The sequence below is a fragment of the Corvus cornix genome, chromosome 5 (genome assembly GCF_000738735.6).
Source record: "Corvus cornix cornix isolate S_Up_H32 chromosome 5, ASM73873v5, whole genome shotgun sequence".
Classification (NCBI taxonomy): domain Eukaryota; kingdom Metazoa; phylum Chordata; class Aves; order Passeriformes; family Corvidae; genus Corvus; species Corvus cornix.
The window spans coordinates 30,830,113-30,857,672 of record NC_046335.1 but is presented as its reverse complement, the minus strand read 5'-3'; the positions used below and the strand labels follow the sequence as shown (position 1 = coordinate 30,857,672).

The 27,560-nt window shown below is 37.5% G+C and overlaps 1 long non-coding RNA gene across 1 annotated transcript; it reads right to left on the bottom strand.

The window, feature by feature from the left end:
* Positions 1-194: 194 nt before the first annotated feature.
* Positions 195-27,045, bottom strand: LOC104684324. The gene is made up of 4 exons (XR_002044252.2): positions 22,259-27,045; positions 19,118-19,246; positions 3,952-4,049; positions 195-3,382 (listed from the first exon to the last, which is right to left on the bottom strand). It is a non-coding gene; the product is annotated as an uncharacterized LOC104684324 (long non-coding RNA).
* Between the last annotated feature and the right edge of the window lie 515 nt (positions 27,046-27,560).

Below are 27,560 nucleotides of genomic sequence, written 5' to 3'. Positions count from 1 at the left end.
AGCCAGATCCTGAGCTCAGTGGCATGAGGATAAATCCAAAACTCAGAAGAAATGGCTTAAATACTCCAGCTTTACATCAAAGCAGTGTAGTCAGCATGACCTAACCACACAATAAACCATCTAAGACAAAGAAAAGCACTCTAAAATTATTTGTGCAAATGCTTGTGAAATTCTGAGGAGTATTTTCTGCTTTACATACTTTTCATTACTATTTACAACTATTTAAAGAAAGCTACCACTGTTGTCAAAGCAAATTAACTTGTTCTTTGAAAATCAATCTTCCTTTTTTTAGGTGTATACTGTATATCCTCACACATTTTTTTTGCCAGTGATGGTTTGACACGTTTTTATCTCCATGAACAACAAAGCCATGTATAATTCCATGCAATTGTCTTTTAAGATATGAAGAGGGGAAAAAAACCATAATTTACAACACAAATATATTAGGTTTTTATATAAAAAGCATCACATGTATTGATCAAAATGACTTTCTTTACAATATTTGATGCTCAAAAGAGAACTAATTGTATTACATGTTATAAGTGCATATTATCCCATTCAAGCTGTGCCAAACAGGAAAATTGACAAGAAAGCTTCTACATTAAAGTCATTCACCTCCAAATTGTAATCAGATAACAGTCTCTTTATACTGAAGTGATATTATTCGAAAGGACCTTTTCAGATACCTTTGAACAGGAGTTAGGAATATCTTTATTAATCTTTACGTAGATTAGAAACACCTTCCACATATATCTTGCATTTGTGTACCTCTAAGTTTCCAGATATATTTGTTAAGGATGCACAGTCTTTCAACATAATGAAACTGTTACTCGTATAATTCAAAAGCCTGAAGTAAGACAGTTAATCTAAAGCACATCCATACATACTTATAAACAGTACAGGATGAAAACAAAATTGTCGTGTATGCATACACAGCATATATTCTATAATAATCTCTTCCTAATCAGTTGTGCACTTTATGAAACAATGTAAGAGAAATGACAATGCTGTCATTTGTATATTCTCCCTCAGTTCTCTAATGGAAACCTTTTTTTTTTTCCTTGCCAACTCATTCCTGACAATGTTAATGATTCACTATAAAGCAGCTTCTGTGCTATGATTTGTGACATTCAGGCTGGTTAGATGGGAGGACTAGGCAGGTTTCTGGGGAGTGTTTTGGATGCAGAAATGCCTTGAAGATAGCACTTTATTATATTTAGGACAAGTATGACATCCCACTTCAAGGAATAGGCCCCTATACATATTGAGAAGGGATTTCTGTGGTTTAAGTGGGGAGGAGAAGGTTAGTTTAAAAGAATGCCTCTGTGTTTTTTGAGGCAACATAAAGATAGGAGGTAGAGAAATGGAGGCAGGAGGCAGAAGGATTATGGATAATGGAAGAATTTTGCCTGAGGGTATGTGCCTGCTTTGCCTATTCCTGTATAACTAGAATATTTATAATTCAAATACTTATCTTTAATAATTAAAAATGAAGGAATATTAAAGACAAAAGGTAGCGAATATTATGTACACATATGTAGGCATCATGCATTAAATCCCTACACTTGCAAAATATAGCAAGAGGTAGATTTAAAGGAGGTTAAAAAAGTGAATATTTTAAAATGTCTCAAAAAAAGAATTTCTAATTCACTCCCGTTCTGCCAGAAGTGATACCCCTTACTTCTTATTTTTACACATAACTAGTCATGGAGAGAGCTACTAAAAATACACTGCATGGTGGCTTGACATCAGCACATCAACAATTAAAAAGTGGATACAAATATTTCAGGTTTTCACAACCTTAAAAGTTTTGCTCATGATTTATGAAAACATCAGATTTGCCAGAGCAATTGCATTTTGCTTTTACAGGACACTTAGTTACATAGCTTAAGTAAACTGCTAGTTGCAGCAGAATGTAATATTCTACTACATGCAGTAGCACCCTCTGATCTGCTTTCCACAGACAGCAAAGAAACAAAGAAAAACAGCCATTGCTGTGGATAGGGAAGAGTGTTTGAAAAGAGAAAGAGACCTCAAATATGCCCTTAGGTATTATAAAGCTGTCAATTACAAGCAGAAAAACAATACAAAGGCTGCAACAAATAATTTATAAAGAGAAAATTATACAAATAAATAATAACAGAAATTAATCCGTTATCTTTGAATAATTTGGAAGATGCCGTTTCACATATTTTAAATTAACACAACAAAATCAAAAAGATTATAGTTGAATATATTTCAGAAACAGAAATCTTATACACCAAACCATGAATAAATCAAAGATTGAAGTCAAATTACTCACTAAGGCTAAAGTAGTTCAATTTTGAAGTAGAATGCCTTTATGAAATTGAATTTATGGATGATAGGTTAAACTAATGCTTGAAAATCAGAGGTGTTAATATTTACACCTTTGCTCATTACAGCAAGGAAAAGACTAATGAAGAATTAGACATCCAAGTGTCTTTACTCTTCCATCAAACAGAGAAATCCGTGGCTGAACATTATTACAAGCTGACAATAATAAGAACTATTCTTTTATATACATATATGAAATAATGTCATATATAATGTAAGTTTTAAAACAGATGCTAAAACACCTGATGACAAGTTTAATATATTTATGCTGGTACAAATTACAACTACTGAATGAGACTATTGAAATAATTTCTCCAAATGGAGGAAGCATTCATAAACTAAAAATATACCAGCAAATGTAGTGAAATGCTATTGTTGAAATATAGGTACATTCCATACAATCTACTTCATCAAATTCTGCAGATTCAGATCAACCATGTTATTTACTTGGGGCTTTTGATAGATGCCTGAAATATTACAGATCAAATAAACACATATGAAGATTGCTGTTTTTAAAGTATTAATGTCCAAACAAGAATTTTAATGTTTTTGGGGGTTGGTTGGTTGGTTTGGTTTGGTCTGGTTTGGTTTGATTTTTTTTCCCTAGAAAATATCAGGAGTTTTTTCTTATGAACCACCACCTATCCCAGTCAATGAAGTGGTCTCACTGACTCCACTCAGTTTTAGGTTTGGCTCATTGGACAGAGAAACAGGACAAAAACTTTTATAGCATTTTAGGACTTAGAGTGTGAGTCTTAAAATTATCAGGAAAAGGCATCTAGTAATACAATGCCACCAGCATTATCTGCTCAATGCCAAGGTGACAAAGGCTTTATGTGGGACTGGGACTTGCTATACAGCACACAACACTGGTGAGGGTAATGGTAATGAATCAGTCATGGGGTGGACCCAGGAGAGCGAGTCTGCCAGCCCGATAGCAGTAACCTGAACGGATCCCGTCTTTACCTTGCATCCACTGTGGCGGAGGCTCAAGGCAAGCAAAGGATAGGTTGTCTTTGCCCACATCCTGTCAACACAGGTTGATGATGATGAGTAATAGATGGGAAAGATATGTGATGCTTAATTAATTACATTTGACTGCTGTGCTCTTTTTTCTCTTTTTTTTATTTTTCCTTATTTTTTTTCTGTTTAATTTCTTTTTGCCATATGCATTTTAAGTTTCTAGTAATTACAAGCTTTTATTTTATTTTTGGAGACTGTTTTTTGAAGAAGACTTGTTGAAAGCAATTTTATACTAGTTTATCCAAATGCCAATATTGCCTGTTTATGAGTTTTGTATGGAGACAGTGGTGTGTTTGGAGGTTTGCACTTTAAAATAAACTTAATTTCTTCATTTATGCACATCTGCTCATTTGAAAAGCTATTATTATAAAGGAAAGGAAAGGATTTTTTTGAAAAATTGATACAGAACAACATAGTAGATCAAGTAGATCAGAAATGAAAAGCTGTTAGACGTCATTATATTTTTCCATCCAAACACAGCCCAGATCCCTTTCCTAAATTTGTATCTGCCTACTGAATACTTTAACCAGCCTTTCTGTATTTCATGCCATCTACTTCAGCCTAGAGAGATACCTCTAGTCCTTCTTCTTTCCGAGTACTTTTGCAATCATGACTTCTTCTAAAGAAAGCTCACTGCCAAGCTTCACCCTCATGGCTGCTCCAACATGCACCTACTAATACAGGAAAAGAGAATTAAAAGAAAAAAAATATTAGTTAAAAAAATGGGATTTGGTGTCTTGAAGTAAAAAGAAGGTTAAGTCCAAACAAACCCACTCTTCCCAATACACAAACCTGTCTGGGCTAGGTTTGCCTTCTTCCTTTTTTTTTTTTTTTTTAATTAGCCAAAATATTAAGGAATTAATGAGAGTAGAATGAAAAACCCAAGAAAATAAGCCTGTATCAACATGCATGCAGGAGGAATACGGGAGGTGAAGCAGTGTATCCATGAATGGAGTGAATATATAACTTGTCAACCAGCTGGCGACAGGGACATGTTTGGATGCTTGAAAAGCATCCTGTCTATGATCACAGAAAGGAGGAACTCAGTAAGTACTGAACTAGACAGTGAGCATTTAGTAGCACAAAAGTGATTTTATCAATGCCACATAGGATTTCAGTGGAGTGACAGAGTAAGGAAGATGAGCAGTGGACTGCAGTATCTGTAGACTTCAGGAGAAACTCTGCTGTTAATATTCAGGACAATTATAAACTGCTGGCAAGCAGTTGGTAGCACTGGAACAAAAAATTATTGCTCTCTCAAAATTCTGTATTCTTTACCTGCTAAACCTGCCATCCTGTGAGTATTAAAGACTGCAAAAATTGTCTTCTGAAATATGCAGTATTTGTCTGTGTGAACCTTTTCCTATGCTTGATGGCCACTTTGTAACATTCATTTATGATACGCAAGGAGAAGATAACAACTTATTTTTAAAAAAGAGTAGCATAGCTTCTGCCTGAAGCTGAACATGCTCGACTTTGAAACACCTTTCATAATTACAACATGGAAAACACCTTCCTTTTAAAATTAGATGGTTACAGATGCAGCAGGTCGCTGTCTGTGTGAGTTCACCCAACTACATGTTCTCAGATATCTTCTAAAAAATTCAGCCTTATGAGGACGTGAATAAGCCTGCACTGAGATGGGTGCAGTCTGTTCCTGGAATTCCTCTTCAGTATTATCGCATCTTTTTTTCTCCATGTCATGCTGCTGGGTACAGAACAGGTGACGTGTATTTTAAGCTCTTCATCATGGCATTGAAAAGCTGTGGTCAAGTACCACTGAACAGAGACGTCCCAGAACATGAAAGTAAGTTGCTGAACATTGGATTTGCATCCTCATTTTCGTAGTACAGCTGCTACAAGTGTTGGATCTATCCTCAGCGAAGTAGTTTGGTTCAGTAACATGTCAATGCCCCCAGCTGCTTTCCTGTGGCTTAGTAGTAGTAAATATTTTCATACTAAATCATACTCATATGAATATCATCTCTAGAAATGAACAAGAATATTGGTATACTCCTTTGGTTATCGAACTGTATGTATGAGGGTAATCTTTGGTTTGGCAAAGAGGGTGGGGATCTGCTATGTCTGTACTTGAGCAGTGCTCATGAGAACTGGAAGCAGGGAGAAAATTACATGGCTATAAAGTTCTGTAAAATGATAAAATATATGGATAATAAGGAGGTAAAGGACCAGAATGCATGGATACAGGTAAGTGCAAACAAAAGTTCACTAACCACCTATTTACAGATCAGTCCAGGTATGCCTAGCAAATTACATCCAAGCTGCAAAACAAATGTAATTCCCCACACTTTCAGGAGAATTGGTCTGCTCAGACTTAGTGCATATGACTGGCATGTATAAGGGTAGAGGGTATGAGAGTATGGATACCTACATATGTGTAGACAGATCCTCAGTTCATACACCAAATTTTATGCCAGAAACCACTGATGTCTAGAATAAAAATGAAGGAAATTGGCAGGACATCATGGATTCCAAGATATTTATAAACTTGGAAAGCTTTAACAATGTAAAGCTGTGTTAAGATGGAGCCAACTACTGAGAATGCTGGCAGCCTGGAAGCTAAAAAGCTCTGTATGTTCATCTATAGTTATGTTTGAGCATGTTTCAGCATATTTGTGCTGTTCTTGTAATATACTAAAACTCAAAGTATCTCTCTCAACCTGTCAAGAGCCAAGTCCATTGTTGCTTTTGGTAATAAATTTCTGTTTTTCCTTTTCACTATCTCACACCCAAACTCTTAATTAGTGCTGTGTTTGTATAGAAATTTAAATTACCTAAAAAATTATGTGTTGACCAACGGAACATAACAGGGCTTTCACAACTTCTGCATCACTTGTTCTTGATAAAGAGAAGAAAACTCCAAACTCTTAAATTAATGAAAATTATTTAATGTTATTATCATAACATTTAAACCAGCTTCTAAAAATAACACGCTAAAAAGCAGCTGAGTAATTATGGAAGCCTGTCCAATAGACAGCATACAGACACACACACTCGGGATCTTCCATGTGGTGACAAAACAGCTGAAGTATCTGGGAAGGCTTTAGGTTTGCATCTAAAGTGATGTTGCCCACGGCTAGAACACAGTGTATATGCTCAGACATGCAACTTTCATTCAAAACAGAATGTGTGTAGAGAACTAAGGCACCAAGAGACATGAAAAAAAATTAAAAATATTTAGTTGCCTAATTGCCAATGCTAGTCTGAGTAATAAACAAAATGTGTTAGATACACTAATTTATATAGAGCAATTATATATGATTAATAACACATCCAGTGAAATGATTCATATCACTGGAATGTTAAAATCACTGGCTGTGAACTGTTAGGAAAGATAGGGAAACTACAGGAAAAGCAGTGGAAAATGTACACAAAAGATAACATTATTTGGTCTAAAACCATTGACAAAGAAAAAAAATATTTGCCATGCTCATTGATCAACATATTAAATGATAAATCTCAAGAGGGAGTAGTGGTGCAGAAGTTAGCAGCGGACTACCAGATTGAATTTAGGAAGAAGATGAACAGCTCTTTAAAAATCTGAGATGGCTAGGTAGAAAAATTGCATTGTGAGGATGCTAATCAGGAGTTATGTGCAGGAAATTTTACCCACTGAAAGATCCTTGAAGTCTTGAAAACTCTGGACAACCTTCTAATTGAAATATTTAAAGAAATTCAAGGAAGTTCTAGAAGTAACTTTGATCTTATGAATAAAGAACGATTTACCAACAGTTATCAAGGTATTAGTGGGCACAGTAAAACTTCCCATTTATATGCAAACAAGCTACAGTTGCATTCTGTAGTAAACCAGCCAGAAGTCTTTCAGGAGTGATATATCAGGTTGCATTTTTCTTTCCATCTTGTCTCATCTCTGAGTTAGGGGCTATCAGCTCTTGATGGTTTCAGAACCCAGTGGTAACTAAGAACAAGGAAACACTACCTTTCTCCAGATCTCGTGGCTTATTGTTCATGGGGCTGGACCAACCCTGCTGTATGACACTCTAAGCCTCTCCATTTATCAGTCACACTGCAGCTGGCTGACCCCTGGTGCAGGAGACACACACATATGTGCAGTTAAACCCACCTTTGAACAGATTTGAGAGGAATAGAGTGTTTAGAAATAGATACATATGATAACTGGGACCTGTTTAAAAAGAATTCATGGATTTCTGAAGAAGGAAGGGAGGGAGGGAGGGAGGGAGGGGGGAAGGAAGGAAGGAAGGAAGGAAGGAAGGAAGGAAGGAAGGAAGGAAGGAAGGAAGGAAGGAAGGAAGGAAGGAAGGAAGGAAGGAAGGAAGGAAGGAAGGAAGGAAGGAAGGAAGGAAGGAAGGAAGGAGGAAGGAAGGAAGGAAGGAAGGAAGGAAGGAAGGAAGGAAGGAAGGAAGGAAGGAAGGAAGGAAGGAAGGAAGGAAGGAAGGAAGGAAGGAAGGAAGGAAGGAAGGAAGCTTAGCCGTAGAACAAAGAAGAAACTTGGTTTCAAAACTGAAAACTGTCTCAATCAGGAGTCAAATATTTTTAAATAATTAAATACCGAGGGGAAATGAGACATTGATTATAGTGGATAAAAATCAACAGCAGCAGAGCACAAATAACTGAAATATCTAAAAACTCTGTGTCCCATGGTGTTCATAAAAATATTACTGTTGGTTTTGTAGTATAAGAGAAGAAATAGTACCTAGTGATGACTGATGCCTTCTATGCAACAAATGTAAAATTATCAGTCTGCATAAGAGGAAGAAGGATTCAACAAATATTTATTTTCTGGAAAGATGGTACTTTTGCATTTCACAGAAAAGAAAAATAATGTCCATTAGTAACAATACAGAGCACATTGTCTAAGATATTGTCTTAGAAACTCCACGAGATAATAACTGTTGGCAATTAACAAATCTTGAAAAAATTGTGCCAACATCCTAAAAAGAAAAGTCTACATGGCTCTAGCCTACACTGCTGACATGAATCCTGAATTAAGTAGTGGTAATAATGTGATGTAACCAGCGAAGAATTGAAGGTGATAGCATAATGTAGAGGAATGTGGTTGTGTGGAAAACACTCTGTCTTCATCTGGTTTGGTGATAGTATTACAGGTTTGATTGTTAAATATACCTTCATCTGTTGTAGTCAGAATAAAAATCAATTTGTTTTCTTAGTGAAGATAAAATATAACAGATTACTAGATTATAGTCTTCAAACAACATGAAGAAGATATTCCTAATAATAAAAAAGATTTTAGTCCAATGCAGAAAGGCATGCTCTGAGTAGTTTGAAGATGTTGTTATATAAACTTCAGTTAGAAATATATATTAAAAGCTATGTTCATTAAGCTGTGGAACTATCTATTTGCAATCTTCAAAACAAAATGGGGCATTTCTCAAATGCACAGTATCTTAAACAGAAATGATGAGCATAGTGTAAAAGTTGGGTGACACTTTCATCAATTGTCATGTCTTCTGGCCTTAAAATCTGTAAAACTCTCAGTTAAAGCAAAAAGAATTTTGCCATTGACTTCAGCAGGAATAGTTCTTTTATATGAATAGCCTCATATAACTGAGGATAATAATTTAGGATTATTCAAGATAGAGCTAATGTCCAAATATTGAGCTCTTTGGATTTCGAAACCCATTTACAGATTTCAGAAGTTAAATTGTGTCCATATTTAAGGCTCCTTATTATTATTTACAAGTTACTGACTTCTCAACAGCAAGACCTATCAGGAGAAGTAAAAATATCTTTTAAAGGTAGAGAAAAAGACAGCCTCAGTGCACAAGAAATTTAAAACCACTCTGAACAGAACACTAGAAAATATACGACCAAGTACAATCCTGTTTCAGCATCAGGGAATGGGCAATATATCTGCTAAACAAGAGGCCAAGGTGTCTGCATTGATGCAGATGAACCCTGGTATCTCACACCTGTGACTTGCCTGTATTACCATCCTCTAACAATCGTGCGTCACAGCCTGGATGCATGAAGATAGGCCAGAAGATCTAGTCAATGAAAAGGACTCAAAATATTTACTTCAACATACAGTTTCTCCCTGAATGTTTCCCAAATTCAACAGAGAGTTGATGAGGCATTCTAACTCCAATAGTTCCATAACTTCAGAATTCAGTGTTGACACAGGGTCATCAGTTGGATTATAAAGCCCTTCTTTCCTGCATTTCCAAATGCAGGAAAAAACCTTTTATTCCTCTCTTCATCCTATTGTCAGACTCAGAAAAAACTGTATGTATTTTTGTAGTGCAGGAAGAGGTAAGAGAAAACTTTAACTAACATTTTATCCTGACTTTTTTTTAATAATAGTTATGGAAGTAGTAGTTGCTCTGTGCCAAATTACAGAGCACTGTTTGAATGAAATCTCTCTACCTAGGGATTCTTCCCACCTCTTCATATATTTGCATTTATCTTCCAAATCTATTTTAATGAGCTCTATATAAAAATGAGAGCTCATACTTCTCGAGCCTGATGAACAGGTAATTACTGTTTTGATTCCCATGAGAGGTCTTTGAAAACCCATCTTGTCATGGAAGTTAAGGGCATAATGTTTTAATTGTAGGTAGGAGAGTGGGGATAGTGCTTAAGCTGAATATCTACCATGTAACCATCGTCCAAAATATCTTTACACAAATGACCTATCAATTGTGATTCAGCTTTCACATGTATGTTAAAGTGAGGTTAGATTTTTCTGCCAGAGTCTTGATTATTCTTTCTCTGCTAAACTAAGAGCTGGTTTTAATATTTCTCTCTTTCATGATTTTTGAATCAGATAGAAAGTAGTATGCTCTATGGATCAAAATTTAGGTCCATTCTTAATTGATTATCTTATGGCAACTAAAAGGAACACCTACATTAATAAAGGCAGAAGAAAATTATCCTCTTCAACCTATTTTTTGGTGTTGATAAATTGCATTCAGGTAAAAATTTCATTCCTTCCTGTTCAAATGTGCCATGGGATTCTCATGTTGCTGGACATTGATCCAAAGATGACAGTTCCAAAAACTTTCCCCATATACCAGCTATCAGACAGCTAATGTACTGGGTGCACCCACAGATAATGGGGGCAGAAAATTCTGCCTGTCCTGAGGCACAGTGTCCCTGGGACCAGTGGTGCAAAGAGTCCAAATTTTCCACAGCTAATAGAGATTACCAGAATTGTTTCAATTCTATTTTTCCACAGAAAAAAGAAAAAAGAAAAAAAGCATTTTCAAGTCATTGTCAGGCAAGAACTGGGAACAGAAACCTGGCCAAAGAAGGGATTTGGGAGCCCAGCCTGGAAGGAGAGAAACTTCCAGCAGAGCCATGCATGTGACCTACCTCCTGGAAGAGCAGCTGGAAGTGGAGACTCCTCCAGTTAATTTTTTAGCTATCCATTGTTGATTAACACCCTCTTTTCTGAAATCACATTGTATCATCCCTAGTTTTTGGCAGATTAAAATAAATAAAACTGATTAAGAATTCATGTCAAGTTCATGACACCTGCTTAAGCAATAAAATGAAAAAGATTATTCCATTTAACCCTTTATAAAGAATAAAATATTTGATCTTTATTTAATATTCTATTTCACTTCAAAATGTGTCTATTTTTAATTTTTGAGGGAAATAAATTTTCTTTTAAGTGAAGTGAAACAAAATGTTTTTCCTCAGATTAATAGGAACCTTTTGGTTGATCCAAAATGAATGTTTTTCAGTGTGCATTTTAGAAAGAAAAGAAATAATAATTTAGGTTTAAGTTGATCCAGAAGGTCTATTTTTTCAATCTTTTTCTAGCATGAAGCTGAAAAAAGTAATTTTACTTGCTCAGTTCTGTACAGAGGTACAAAAGGAGCCTGCTGGAGAGAGAGGTGCTCAGCATCCTTGAAAATCAGGACATTAAAATAATGGTTTTACCCTATTGATCTTAAAGAAAAAGGAAATTGTACAGTGAATATATTTAGAGATGATACCAAAATAGGAAGGACTGGAAATAGCAAACATCAGAGGAACTTAGAAAGCTTTAAAATGAATACAATTTAATGTGGGCAAATGTAAAATAATATACATGGAGAAAAATACTACCTGGCATAAAATCAAAGGAACATTCTATAGGAAGAACAGTAATGTGGAAACAATTTGGAATAAGAGATAACATATTGGACATGAGGTTTCAATTTAACGATGTTGCACAAGTAGCAGACCTGTTCATGAAAACAAAGAGATATGAATTAAGATTTTGATTAGCTTATTGCTAATGGTTGATGTGGTGTTCTACTTCTTATCATTAGCCAAATTCTGTGCTACTTGGAGAAGTCAATCTATTCAGAATATCCTTAAAATTTTTTTTGTGTTACATTACTTTTTTGTAAATAAATTTGTCTGCTGTTCTGTTCAGTATGCACAGCACGTGCCTTAGAGACACTCCAGGAAATGATGACAGAAACAAGTATTACAAGGTGTGATCTATTTTGCAAGAGGCTAAGGGTACTTCATGGTTAGAGCTTAAGGAAAAGAAGTTATGATAACAGTCTGTAAACATTTAAATGGCAATAGTCCAAAATGAGGGAAAGATGATTAACTGAGGTTGGAAATGGCTTGTTAAGGAACAATAACTTGAAAGGGGAGAGAAATGTGTATATAAAAATTAAAAACAAAATGTAAGTTACAAGGACAATGAGATGAAGGCAAAATTTACCTTAGAAGTAGTTAATGCATCATATCTACATGTGCTTCAAAGGAGATTTGATAAAACCCCAAAGGCTTTTACAGAAGACAAGCTTTCCTTGTAGGGCATTGGACTATTATACCTAGATGATCTTTTTCACTTGTTCCAGACTTGAAGTAGTTTGTGATTTGCTGTGCTTCTTTTAAAATTTCTAAATTTCAGATTCCTTTTTGCATTTAAGAAGATGGGTATGGTTTTGCTTTGTTAATATTTTTCCAGTTCAAGATGGTAAGTCTTGACCTGGAAAAATAGCAGGGCTGGCAGGCACTGTTGGGTTTATCTGGTTTGGAATTTCTGCTGGGATCTTCAGATACATCCTTGACCAAGCACAACAGGTGAGCATCTGAAACCCCCAAGTCCAAGACTGACAGTCGCAGAACCTTGACGGTTTTGTTAGTAGGTGTTTCAGTTAATGAATCACTCTGCATCAAGAAAGACTTTCAGAGCTTCTTCAGACACAAGAGTGCAGCTCAGAACAAGTTAACTTTCATTTCACACCTTCAAGGGGTTTTGTGCAACAGTACATAATTTTTATTTCCAAATAAATATTGAGTTTCTGAAGAACAAGACAACAGTCAGGGATTAAAATTAAAAATCATTTTTAAAAAGTAAGAAAAATTTTTCAGGTTTCTTACCCATAATACCCCTGCTCAATCCAAGCCTTGCCTATAGGGATTTTAAGATAGAAATCACATGGCTAATATTAAAATCTTGTTAAAGGATTAGGGGCCATGTCCTGAGCCAGGGTAAATTGAATACAGCTCCATTGATTTCAGCACAGCTTTACCCTTTCCCAGCACTTGAGGATCTGACCATAAAAATATCTTGGGCTGGTTTATTACAAGAATGGATAGGTATGTTCACACTTGATTTCTGGCTCTAAGGTTTCTTGACCTGTTATAGTTGCCCAGTTCTTGGTAAACTGAAATAAAAAATGACATGCAGAGTTTGATACTTGAAACTGCTTTGCAAGGTAGGAAATGCAAGAAGGAAACTTGCCAAGCAAAGTTGTGTTGGCTCATTTTTATGCATTATGCCACACATTTTAATTGCGTGTGCATACACTTCTTTAAAAAAGCTATTGCCCCACTTTGTGTATTGGCTGCAATGAGGATCCTGTTCTATATTTTCTTTTATCTTTTCCACTCCATGTGTGGGTCCCTGCCTAATATATAATACTGCCATCCAAACCTTACATAAAATACACAAATTATTCATATCTTCATGAGCTTTTCCATAGTGACTCATTAATTATTTTTATTGCATCTTATGTGAAAAATATTATAATTACCTGTTCACAGATGAGAGAACTGAGAGAGGAAAGGAGCATGGCCAGTTTTGGGCCACAAAGCAGACCAGTGGCAGGCCCAGAGCTCCTGGCTCCCAGCTTGTATTTATTTCTTCCCAAAAGGAGAGGGCTAGCCATATTCACAGCTTCCAGTTCATGTACTGACACCTGTGAAAGCTATTCCAGAAGTCAAGACAAAAATACTGCAATGGGGGCATTCAATTAATCACAAACACAGTGGTCACCTGTAAAAATACTGCTTAATGCTACTTACAGAATTTCTGGGATAGCAACAAATATAAACTTTCAGAGTCTACAGCTTAAACACTTGATCATACTTCCTGTTTATGAAATCTCTTATTTTATACAACTTTTTTCTCTTTACACAACATGATGTGGGGCTTCCAGCAACAGGCCTCTTTGTAGCATGAGGAATCTTTGACAAGCATCTGGGTTTGTCATGTTCAAAGTCTGAAAATAATGTGAATTTGTCATTATTCATGAATGTGTATTTTAATTGCTTTAAAATTAATTCTTGAATTTCTGAGTCTCTAGACTGTGGCACCATCTTGCAAAAGTATGAAGTAATGTGTAAACAACCTTGCTTATATACTGGAACCCCAGGTCCTTCTATATAAGCAAGTTCCATCCTACTTCATTAATAATATACAACAATAATATGCAGTGTAAGAGGACAGATTCATGACAGATTATTTCACAGTCTATCAGGCACACACATCTCAAAGAAATTGTTGGTCTGGTTTTTTCCTGGAAACCCAGTTAAGAGCTGGTGTATCTAAAAGCTGTTTATTTAAAATGTGTTTATTTATATACCCAAATTAAAGTATATGGAAGTGTTATTTTTATGCTATTTAATCTCAACATTTTTTTGATAATAGAAAGTTATACAGTCACAGATTATATCAGTCTTCTGATAGACTCATTTAATATTGTCCATTATAAGGTATTGACACTTCTTCAAGGCGGAGATTGAAGAGTTTCCCTGCAAGAGTATCAAGAGGACCTGTGTACTCATTTGAGCACTGATGTTGGATCCACCAGGATCCTATTTTGTCTTAGCCTACTCCTCAGAGCTTTCGTAAGAAACTAAGAGAGACAGAGATATATTTAAATGTAAGGTTGTATCTCTTTTTCACCTGGGAATATGAGCTCTCCTCTGTTAGAAGTATGAGAGTACTGAATATCATGAGAAAGACTGTGTTTACAGTACTTTTCTCTGGAACTAGAACTGAAAATGTCACAAGATCCAAGAAGAAGCATGTGCTTGGGAAATTTTCAGTCCAAAGGTGCAGATTAAAGAGCTTCAGGACTTTTTCTAAAAAGCTTCTGGGTAAGCAGATGAATTCTAACTTGCATACCACATCTTGTAAGGTTAAAGCTGGAGGACTGGGAATAGTTTAGACTCTTTGGTCACATTGATCTCACCAGCACAAGAAGATGAATCTCAAGTGCATAGGAGATTTAGCTGTTATGCGGCAATGCAGTTTCTCCAGATGTTGTATTTCAGCAATGAACCTCTCTAGGTGTTGGGTTATCAAAATGGATATTCAGGAGTTTTCTAGACAGCTCTACTTAGACAGGAATCTCTTCATCTGCCAATTCAGATTTTTTAATTTTTTTTTTTATCCTAAACCTTTTGAAAGGAAGGCCACATGAGACAGATAATATGTTGTAGCCCTCAGGTAGAGTAAAGGATGCACAGCAACCACCTTAGAAGCAGGGACACCAGACAGATGGATGGACATATATACTCTTACAAATATGAGCTATGCTACCATAGCTCTACTAATCTAAAGGTCAGAAAGCTAAGAGCAATCCAGAACATTGACTTGGTTGTGGATGCTCCTCCCCAGAGGACATGTTTTTCAGGACTCTGTGAAATCAGGCTGGCAGCTTATGAAAGATGTAATCTTGCTCCCACATGTCTCATGCAAAACCACAGGAAACAATATTCATGTTCTTCACACCAGAAGTCAAGACACACATAATCAAGCTCCATATAGTCATTTACTATAAAGTGTAGTCAGGAGGCTTTGGCTTTTTTCCTGTGGTCAAACAATATGTATGAACAAGCCTACTGAGTTTTTTTTTTTTCACCTGTTAAAATGATTTCTCATTGTCACCATCACGGAGGTGTTTTCAAGATTCACCCCTCAAAAAGCTGCTTTTCTGAGCACATTCTCCTTTCTGATGGGTAGCAATTGTACATTGCAATCCTTCTGCGTAGGTGCTTAATATTAAAATGGGATTGTACTGTCCTGTACTGTACTGAAACAGTACTGTATTACTGTTTCCTCTCTTATAATCTACTTCTCTTTTTCTTTTTTTTACCATTTTACACTTCCCTTACACTAATATAAATGCACCAAAATGCAAAAGTAGAGTCTGATCAGAACTCATTCTCCAATGGGCAATTTACATTCTCTCTTTTGCAACTGCTATATTTAGCAATTGTTAGAGAAAATAAGAAAAGTGAAATTGCTGAACAAACATGATTGAAGCCTGATTACAGCAAAAAACTAGATTATTGTGTAGGGCTGATTTTTAGAATATGTGCCCCTTTCAAATTCTAAAAATGTATGTCTATTTTAGACGTTTGTAAGGCATTTGGCAAGCACTGCTCAGAAGATGATATTGAAATTTAATTTTAAATGTTTGAAAAACTTAGTTTAGGTCAGAAATGGAAACCTATCTGAAGAGATCAGCCTCTGCTTGGTCGGACAAATCTCAAAACATGCAGAAAACAGGAACTAATTTCTGGCAATTTTCACTACTGTGAACTTAGATAAGACAGGGTAAATGTCATGTAAAGTATAAATTACATGACACTGGCAAAGCCTAAGGTCCAGTTTAGTTGACTAAACCCATTGCATGGCAATTTTGTTTATTGCCTGTCCAGAGAACACCAGTTCTAACATCTAATATTAATGCTTAAAAATCACTGTTATTTTGGGCGTGGTCTTAAGCTCTCAGTTCTGTATCCACAAATCTAAAAGACCTGATATACTTCCAAGAACAAAGGTGAAAGAATCTACATATCCAGATCATGATCTTTCTTCATATCAATCCCTTTTTCACATTATCCTTCTGTCTCAGGATTTTATATGAAAACTCTGGAAATCTTGAGGGCTCCTAAAGAGAAAATGTAGAGAGGAATCTCTTGGAAGGGACAAAATGTGAGATGTAGCTTCCTCTGATTCATCCAAATCTGTTTTGGAAAACACGAATCCCAGGAAATAGCCAGGGGCTAGGGAAGCTTGAGAATGAATATGGATGTAGCATCACTGCCAAAAGATGGACTGAGGTGCCAAGAACTTAGAGCACAGGTGAACACCTGCGATCTATCTCCTGGTTCTGAACCCTGGAATCCAGCATGTCTGGGACATTACTCCAATCTGTTCTGCCAGAGAGCAAGGAAAGGGTAAGGCTCACCTGTGCTGGAACAGTTCAGGAGCCTTTTCTACATGGAAATCCTGTGGGAAATATTGTCCCTTTAGCCTCTTCTGTAGGGTTTTTACTGCTGGAGGGGACAATCAGGCCCAGACATATTACATATAGATTATCCACTTAATCTCATTTCAACAATTCTCTCCTCCTGCACTTATTCCAAACACACAAATGTATCTTCTTTTGACTGCTGTGTAAAAGGATGTCCCCTTTCACTGCATTAATGCCTAACCTTCAACCATCAGGTTTTCCCTATAAAAGGGAAGTATATTTGATGCAGGAAATTGCAAATAAATTAAACTCTGCATCAGATAAATAAATTTTTAAATGGCTGCTAGCTATTGATTTACTTTCTGACCAGATCTCTCTGGCTCAGAAATTAATTTCCATGTTTGGTGGGGAGTACTCTTTAAACCCTAGAGTCTAGTCTACACTAGGGAAATTTCTCCCAAATTTTTAGTGGTTTTAGAAGTGATTTGCCATTACAATTTTAAAAGTGTTTGGAATTGCTGTTTAGGCTTCACTCTGTTGTTATTAGCTAAGAACAGTCTGAATTTTTTGGTGCTTGTTCTAAACAAGGACTTGAACTGGCTTTTAAGCAAGAATTCAAGAGCCCATATTAAGAAGTAATCACACTCCTGGGAGCTTTGAGTGGTACTGAACCTCTGAGTTCACAGCTTTCCACATTGTTCCCAGTGTTCCTGGGAATTTGATCATATTTCACTGAAAGAAGAGGTGTATCTTAAAGATGCTGCTCTTAAGCCCTAAACTCATGCAACCTTTGACAGGATCAAATTGCAAGCATTTTAACATAGTGCAGATATTTATGAATTTGTGTCCAATAGACAGGTTCAGCCACTGAGTAATGTAATGCACAGGCTTTCAGACTTTCTAGGTAATAATGTCAATACTATTGACAGTAGTATGGTTCAGCATTAGGTCTTCAAGTAAATTTCTGTTACGTTATAACATCTGTTAACATGCAAGCTTCAAATTTCAACCTGTATCCACATTTCTTTTGGTGAATATTTTTATAATACATCCAGAGTAATTTTATAGCATAGATGACTGTGATCAAGCACCTGTAGCTCTCAAAAAGTCTTCTATTGTAAACTCAGCAATTTTGTGGTATTAACAGCTTTTCTATTAAAAAAAAAAGAAAAAAAAACCAAAGGGAAAAGACAGAAAAAGCCTTCTGTATCTTCTGTATGATGAAAAGGACAGTTTTGTTTTAACTACCCTGAAAGCACTTAGGTAACTGCATTTCAATGGGCATAGATGCAAGGTTTCTGTTAAATAACAGCTGCATTTCCTGGAGGGGAGGTCCGTTTAACAGCAAAAAAAAAGTTTCTAGAGTAGACATTTAGCTCTGCTTTCTCCAGTAGATGTCACTTGCAGTACATAATAATTCATGTAAAGAAGTCAGAGTATATAGAAATGCATTGTTTTCCCTGAAATATGCAACTAAATTAAAAAGCCATTTTAGTGCCCTGTGTATGTAGTAAGTTTGGCATTTGGTTTATTTTAACAGATGGCATTGAAATAACAAAAGGTAAAGCATTTTTTCCCAATTGATCAGGGAGGATTATGTCTCTTTCTCCTGTGATTTGAAATAACAGAAGGAGACAAATATACTTGTTGACACATGTGAGGTCTGGGTCACACATGATCTAATATTGTATTGACAAGTAGTTTTTGGCAATTGCTAGACTTACGTTAAAGAGAAAATATATTATGTAATTATTTTTTTATTTCAGAAACATTAACAATTGGGATTAAATTTAGGAGGGAAAACCTATAGAACACAAGCCCCAAAAGCAGAGCTGTTTTCTTGTATCAACAGAGGAGAACTTGTGGATACATTACATACTTAAGGGAAACTGTCATGTGTTATAGTTGATTAGAAATGTAAGCAACGTTCTAGGAAGATTTTACTTGATTTCTAATAATTTTTAATCTATTTCTTTTATTATAACTATAGCATAACTACACTGTCTTCAGTCAGATCACTATGGACTTATTTACATGCAAAACCGGCATTTTCAGGCCCCTGGGGCCTCAGGCATACACTGTGAGCTCACAGTCGCTGCTGATGGTAAATTATCAACAAATATTCACTTTGTGTTAACTTACATCATTTTCCTTGTCTCCAGCTGGTACTGCCAGCCAAGACTACATTATAGAATTTAGGCGCTGGTTGCTCATTTGCTGGCTGATCACAGTGTTTGATGTTTCTTCTTTGTAGCCATCCCTCCTCTGCTTACCTTAGCAGTTCTTCCTTTCACCAGGTATGAGATTGCTATACTGCTGTATTCATTTCCATTCCACTCTCCATTGCATGGATGAGTTGGCCAGTTTTGAACTTTAGTCTTCTCCCGTTCTCTTCCTGGATTCTGATAACAGACCCACAGAAAATCCCAACACAGATTGACTCAGAGAGAGGAATAAAAACTAGCTATGCTATCTTCTCACATTGTTCCCATCTCACTCCCCTATCTCCCCCAGGCAACCACACGCAGATACAATTTTGAGAGTTTTCAGAAGGAATGCCAAGAAGGCAGGAGCCACAGAGATTTGAACATAAGGTCCACTTTTACACCTTTGTTCTCTCCCAGTTGAACAATTCAAAGGTGGATAAACTGTGTCCTGCTCATGACAGGCTTTGAGAACCCTACCATGGCAGAGTAGTGGGGATAGTTAAAGCTTTGTTCCTCACCGCCAAAGAAACCTGCGGTACATTCTAAGTGAAAGGAGTAAAAGCCTAGAAGTACAATAGAAATACATTTTTCCCCAAAATGCAGCTGAAGGTGACTATTGCATGGGAAACTTGAAACCAGCTGCAGCAAATTTGGTCTTACTGAGAGCTACCTGCTGTCTTTGTTTTTCTGCACAAGGGGAGGAAAGGACATGGGAGACAAAGATAGACAGCCAAAGGTGATGATGAAGAAAAACTATTAGAGAGCATCCCAAGGAGGCCAATAAAGATGGTGCAGGGCCTTAAGGTGAAGCCATATGAGGAGTGGCTGAGGTCACTTGGTCTGTTCAGCCTGGAGGAGACTGAGGGGAGACCCCATTGCAGTTACAGCTTCCTTGTGAGGGGAAGAGGAGGGGCAGGCACTGATCTCTTCTCTCTGGTGACCAGTGGCAGGACCCGAGGGAATGGCCTGAAGTTGTGTCAGGGGAGGTTTAGGTTGGATATTAAGGAAAGGTTCTTCACCCAGAGGGGGGTTGGGCACTGGAACAGGCTCCCCAGGGCAGTGGTCACAGCACCAGCCTGACAGAGTTCAAGAAACATTTGGACAACACTCTCAGGCACATGGTGTGACTCTTGAGGATGCAGGAGTTGGACTCAATGATCCTGATGTGTCCCTTCCAGCTCAGCTTATTCTCTGATTCCGAAAAAATGCAAGCTTTCAAAAGGTGTGTTTACACTCTTGAACCTGGGAAAAGGTGTACAGAAGTGTATAAATCTAGATCACATCCAGGGAGCGAAGTCTCCCTTTGCTTGACTTGATAATTCGTAACAGAGATGTGGCATTCATGTGGTCTAATATGCATTGCCTGCTTTAGGTCACATATAATGTACTTGGTTTGTAAATGTTTATATTCTAATTCACAGGCCAGAAATCAGTATCAATAGGCTTAAAGAAGGGCTTATAAATTACCCGTAGAGGCAGTGGGTTGGAAAGATACAGAAAACTCCACAAAGAGCAAGGCAGAGAAAGAAATCTGGGAAGGAATTAGTAGGTAAAATCCTGATTAATTTTATCAGGTTTCTGGGTACTGTAGAGAGTCATGCTCTTTGGTTGTGATAATTTTAGCTCACTTTTTTCCATTTTCTTCAGGAAAAAGGAACTTGCCAGAAAATAAAAATAACCCAATCCTTTGAAACTTTCACCTGACACAGGCTGTTGGTATTCTGCTGAGCTGAAGAATGGTCTGTAACACCATTGACCTATTTACATAAGTAATGCAATACCTAGTCAAAGCTGACTCTATCCAGGACAGCCACATTTTTTTCAGCAGCATTCATATTACACGGTGATGCATGCAATGTAAGTCCGAAAAGTTTGGAAGAGTGTTAGTGTTTATTTCCTTTACTTTTAGGCACACACAAGTTGTTTTTGACAATAATTTGTAATGTAAAGAAATGATAATTTCTCATTTAAATGAAGATGTTCTTTACTGAAAATGCACAAGGTTATAAACAGGCAAACAAAACTTGTGGTATCATGTAATCTAAAGACAGAGATTTGAACAGGGATTACAAAGTTAATGTATTGGGCATATACTAGTACCTCACATCAGAGGATCTCTTATTCTCTTAGTAATTCCATGTCACAGAACCACAAAGCCATTTATTGTGAGCTTCCTTTTATAGGTATGGAGGGATGCATATAATTCACCTCTGATAAACCTGGCCAGTCACAGTGAGAGAGCCAGAAGGAAATCTAAGACTTGATTTCAAGATCTCTGTTAAGCCCAAGGGGTAACTTTCCCCTTCACTCTTGCTAAGGGGAGATTAGTTTGTCTCCGCAGATTAGGAAAGTTGAAGGGACTGTTCCTGAAAAAGCAGTCCAATCTTTCACATTCCTGAGTTACTCTTTCTAACTTATCTATTGTTTATTCATGCTGAGAAATACACAGATTTAAAGAATTTATTGCAGAAAGCTCTCTGAATTCAAGCATGGCACATAAAGGTATCTTTTGATACTGTGATGGCATGAGAGATATGTTAGTTTCTGACAAGCTCATGTAGGGGATCGGGCAGGACATAAGGTTATCCCTTTCCTAAGTTATTCGACATCTGTTTTTTTCCTTTTACAGTGTTTTGACAAGAGTTAATTGCCAGCTTCATTCAAGTAAGTGGATGGTTTTAAAGGCAGCACTGCAAGAAGTCATGTGCTTCTTCTTATAGAAGCAGAGTACCCTATGCCATTTCCAAAAGGATATCCCTGCTTGATTTTGCCGTCAGTAGTGGTAAATGTATACATTTAGCTTCACTTGACCTGGTGAAGCTTCATCTGTCATGCCAGAGAGTAAGGATGGCACATTGGATGCAAAAGTCATTGAAGAAAGGGAATTGGTTAGTATATTAGAGTGAGTGTTAAGTAATCAAAATATAAACCCTTAGGGGAAAACAAACATCCTGGAGTAATTTTAAATGGGCAGATTTCTTCTGGAAGTTTTGCCTTTTGGTTCTGTGTTCTCATCAACATTTTAAACCATTGAATTTCAAATATCCACAGAACTCACAATAAGATGGGAGACCCAATACTTTATTGATGTTTACAGCTAGAAAAATTAAGAAGCTCTGAGTTAAATGGTCAGGCTGGCCATCCTTCAAGTGATCATTCTTTTAAATCCCTGTGCTCCAGCAATTTGCTCTGAGACTTGCAACTTACCTGATTCCCACTTTGGAGAGCTAAATTGTCTGAAACAAGTAGATAATCTCCACTGGCTGTGATTTTATGGCAGGACTTTCATTAGCAGGTGAGTCTTCTACTGAAATCAAATGAAGTGAGTAATTATTCTATTTTGCAGTATTGCTATTCAGGTATTGTTGACAACTGAATTTTTTGTCATACTAAGCAACACAACACAGGAGATTGGATACTCAAAGGAAACTATAATTCTCCTGGGGAAAAAAATTAAAAAATGATATCTGGTCACTTTATACACATCAAGCCTCCAGGTACCTGCTGAATTGCAAAAAAATAACACATTCAAAAAGGATATTTATGTGTCCCTTCCTCACTACATGTGCAGTATTTTTCTCTTGTGTCACAAAAACTGTAACCACAATTTACAAGTATATGCACAATCAAATTGCTATTGATTTAGCAATGCCTTTCTTTGATGTCCCTTGCCTTAACCTCATTTATAAACCTGTTTTGCATTATTTCAAACTGTCAATGATTTGTGACTCATGAATATTCAAATCTAATTTGCACTTACCTTTTTTGCATGCATGCTTACTTGTAATTTGTCTCATTTGCCCTTTGTTTTGTGTTTATTTTCAGGTTATTTAGTGAAGTAAACTCTGTTTTTAAAGTAATAGCATCGAGTTAAACACAAGTTGTGTAATTCTCACCTTAGTAGAGTCTTATATCACTGCAACTCCATTAACTTCACTAGAGTTTCTCCTGCTTAAGTGAAGAGAAAGAGGTCCATGAACTATTTCTGACTGTTTTTTCTTTGTGTTCACATCAACATTATTTAGCATGTTTCATTGGAATTGCAATGGCCTTATTTAGTATTTCGTTCAGAAAGAAATATCAAGACTAAACTGTCTAATCCTAGTACTTCAGACTTCAGGAGAGTTCAGATCTTCAGATCTGAGTGAAAATTAAGTTGTTCCTCTGACTTAAAACACTTTATTACCAGGGGAAAAAAATATTTCATTTTACTTATTTTTGTGGTAAATCCAGTAGAATAAATTTCCAACTTAAGAATACAGTACAGTAATATACCACTTCCCAGAAAAACCTCCACGTAACAAGTATACTAATTGCAGCACAGTGGGTCCAAAATCTCATTCTTTTCATGCTTGTTAATCTAAAAAAAGGTCTGTTAAACTTTTAGGTGCCTGAGGAAAGTTGGGCCAAGATATTTGTATGTTTTTTCCCATTTATGGAGGATTGTGTCATGAGAGCAATGACTCTCTCAAATACTAAGAATCTTGCTAGATTTTTATTTCAGGAACAGTTACCATGAACATATCGGCTGCAGACAGGACCTCCTTCAATGAATCAAGTCTGGAAACAACAACAAAATGAAATTTGCTTTTGGATCAAAAAATATGATCTTACTTGAGTAACAAAAGCCATTTGCCAGGGAAAGTGATCTGAAGTTAAACCAGGAGCAGGGGGAAGAAAGGCAACTGATGATTTTCCATAATGTTTGAAAGCTGAAATCAACCTACAGTGGCAAAACTGGTCGTTCCTGGGTTCATGCTGCAACCCTAGCTGCAAAGCAGCTGTAGGGGGTTCAGATGGGTCTTGTTTTGATCATGTTTGTGACCATACATGTGAACATTAAAGGAAACAGGATTTTTCTTTGAACAAATATTAGATTAATGCATTTCTTTTATGGACCAAATCCTGCTTCTAATGGAAGGGAAGCAGGATCAGGCTGTCAGTGAGTACCTGTACAAAACAAAAGTATGCAGAAACAGGAATATTTCTTGGGCACTTTTCTTATTCATTTAGTCTCCTAAATAATCTCAAACAACCTTTTGGGAAATAGAGCAAGTGTGAGAGGTAATCAGTAGCATATCAAGAGTAATGAAATTAAAAGCCCAAATGAACATATTGTGAATGACTGGAAACTGTTTGCCTAAGCTCTTCTTGGTCAATGTTTTGAAGCAAAATGAAGTAAAATTCCCTCATCTGATGTGGGGTTCTCAACTGGGAATAAGAGATCTGAGCCCAGAAAATATAGCTGCATTCATCCAAGAGTTCATTTCAAATGAATAGTGTCATCATCTCTTCCATAAAAGAGAAAAATATTTCAAATGTTTATTTTTAGCTTGGCACATGAATAATAGAAATAAAAGGATCTGAGTATTTGGTGTGAAACAATTATTTTAAAAAAATCTCAATATATGGGTTAATAATTACATATTAGTGGAGCTTTTTTCTTAGTAGTGCCAGTACCATGCTTTTAAATGACAAGTCTCAGCTGTTGTGAAGTCCAAGGTAGTTGCGTGCCCTGAAACACCCAAGAAATAGTATTATCCAGTATGACATATGCCTAGATATGTTTTATTATGATCATAATATAGCCTAAAGATAAGAATACAGAACAATCACTTGTGTGTTGTTTTTTCAATGCTGTTTATGTTTCTCTGCATCAAAGAAAATCTTCTGCTAGAGCTATTTGTATCATTGATTAATAGAACTATTGGTGATGGTTTATAAATGCATGAGACAAGTTTTAAATTTAGCATGTACTTTAAAAATGAAATCTATTAGTACATTAACTTGATCATGTTTCATCACTGAAAAGCCAGTTCATCTTGAAAAATGCTTTCGAAAAAGCAGAATGTACCACCATGACACGAGAGATACTTAAAATATCATACAAAAGCTGGGGCTGTGAATCACGAAAGTATGAATTAAAGGACTGATGTTTTCTTGTTTTCTGAGGGTTTACTGGAAGGGTGGTGACTGTCCACATTTACTATCAGTATGACCTAGAAAGTTGAGTACTTCACACCTCCAGATTTGGCATCCTGCAAAAGTACTTTGCAGAATCCTGCCTTCATCCACATTCTCCTTCAGTCAATGGGACTTGGGGACAGGTTTGGAGTTGATACTGAAGACTGTCAGCATGGAAAACATTGTTGACAGAGATTCTCAGCACTGAGGTGTTTTTCTATGAACTTGTGGTCCCCTTAATAGGTGAGGTGTATAGAATGATTGGCAGCCCTTCTGGTCAGTGAGAATTAAAACTGGTGACACGTGTGTCTAGTCTTTTGGAGCTATTTGCTGCACAGCCACATAGTGTAGCACAATTTCCTTTCTAATGTACTAACATTAAAGTCAGTGGTGATACAGCATAGATGAGTTTTGCTTTTTGGGCTCTTGGCTAACTGTGATAGGCAAATCATGGTGAGTAGAAGTATGTAAACATAGTAAGACAGTTAGATGTACCCTTTAGACACAGGGCCTATTATCTGGAATTAAGACCAGTCTCTGCCCTTTAACACATTACCAAGGAGAATATCCCATCTAATTCACCATAAATAAAAATTCCTAGATCCTTTTATTCTAACATGGAAAACACAGTGATGTCTGAGAACTTGTTAAGCCTAGATGTTATCCCTCTGTTTCCTCTTCATTCTCCTGTGGGGACCATTCTTTCCTGTGGGAATGGGATCTTCTCTGCAGTGGTACTGCGAATCACTGTGCTCAACCTGACAAATGGAAGAATAAGATTTTCAAAATTATGAGCAACAGAGGGAAAAAATAAAATTAGAACAAACATGAAGGATTTACCTTCATAAAATAGTATGTATTAACAACTCTGTGTTCCCTAACTTACCTTATACCAGAGTTTCATTGCCTTCCATTAGTGAGGTAATTAATTTAGCAGGAGAGATGAAAGGAGCTAAAGAGATGACAGCAGACATGGGTGAGAAAGAAGTCAAATGTAGGTCTGTAATGGTGGGCAGTGGAAAAGTGTTTTCGACATGCATTTTGTAAATGTTAAGAGAGTGTAAAGGACTGAAAACAGAGGAGTGTGAGATGTGGTGCCTTTTCTGCTGTTTCATCCAGGGTTGTGTCCTGGCTATTTATAAAAGGAAGGGCAAAGTCCTGCAATCCAAGGCAACATGTCTAATCTTCTTCTGTAGCTTTGACCACATACAGTGAAGGGTTAATCTAAAACCCCCTAAACTAAAATGCTTCCTGCTTGGGTGGAAAATATATATATACCTAAGGCTTTTTAAGAGAAATGTTGTACCCAAGAACTGTTTTGTGAGCTGGGAGTGCTGTACTGAACCTCTGGGGCAAATGTTTGCATTGAATTGTTGAAAGAGACTGAGATTGGCAACGCCACCCTGCCCTTGGCTAATGAGCCTTCCCCGAGAGAATATCAAGTGCAATTACCTTTCAGGGAATAACAACATACCAAAGAACCATGGACCCTGCAGAGAAAAACGAAACACACATTCGTAGGTAGAACCTGCTATGAATCAGCATTAATTATCCAACAGAGGGAATGGGGTTGCAATAAGTCTCAGTTCCCAACTCACACCATAGATCATAGCAAACATGAACTACTTATAGAAAAAACATTTGCAAAGTTCAGCTTGCCCTAACCCCCCTCCTTTCCGCATACACTTCTGCACTCGAGTTGTGCTTGAGGGCTGCGCTTCTGAAACAACTTTCCTGACCCATGGTTTGGAGGCGACTGGAGAGGCAATAAAAGAGGGCTGGTGGCATTGAGTGAGGCTCCTGAACGTCAGCAGTACAGTGAGGCTGACGCAAGGACTCATTCGAGGTTTCACAGGTGCCGACGTGGCCGAGGACACTAGACCTGCCTCAGAAGTGCTCGCGGAGGTCGGACTACGGGCCAGCCGCCTGCCTTTGGCCGCAGAGCCGGGGAAACCGTCCCCCCGCGGCTGGGTGTCCCGGCGAAGACAAAAAGGGAGAACCGTCCCGGGAGACGGGGTTTTTGCTGCGCACATTCCTAAGAAGGAGACCGAGGGAGAAGGCGGGAAGGCCGTATATTTTGGGTTGAGTTAGCGGGACAACAAGCGAAATTGCCAGTGGCTAAAGAGATGCGGGGGGATGCTGGCCGGCTCCTTAGTGCCGGGGCGCGTCTTCCCGGGGCGGCACGGCCCGGCGGCGGGGGCTGCGCGGGGGCGGCGGGGGCTGCGCGGGGGCGGCCCAGGCGGGAGCAGCGCGCCAGGCGGGAGCAGCGCGCCCAGCGCTGTGCCCGCGGAGCCCGGCAGCGGCCGCCCTGCGCGGCCCGGGCGGCTCCCCGGGGAGCCCGGAAACCCTGCCGCAAACTCTTCGGACGTGAAAACGGCGCGGAACGGGGCCGGCTGCTTTGCTGAAGCCAGGCACACGTATATTGAGTTTGTCAGGGATCATAAAATGCGAATTGATTATTCAAACAGCCATTGATTATAAAAGAATGCTTACTGCAGCAATGGGAAAGGTTAAAAGGAAATTGACCCTCTCCGTACGTGACATA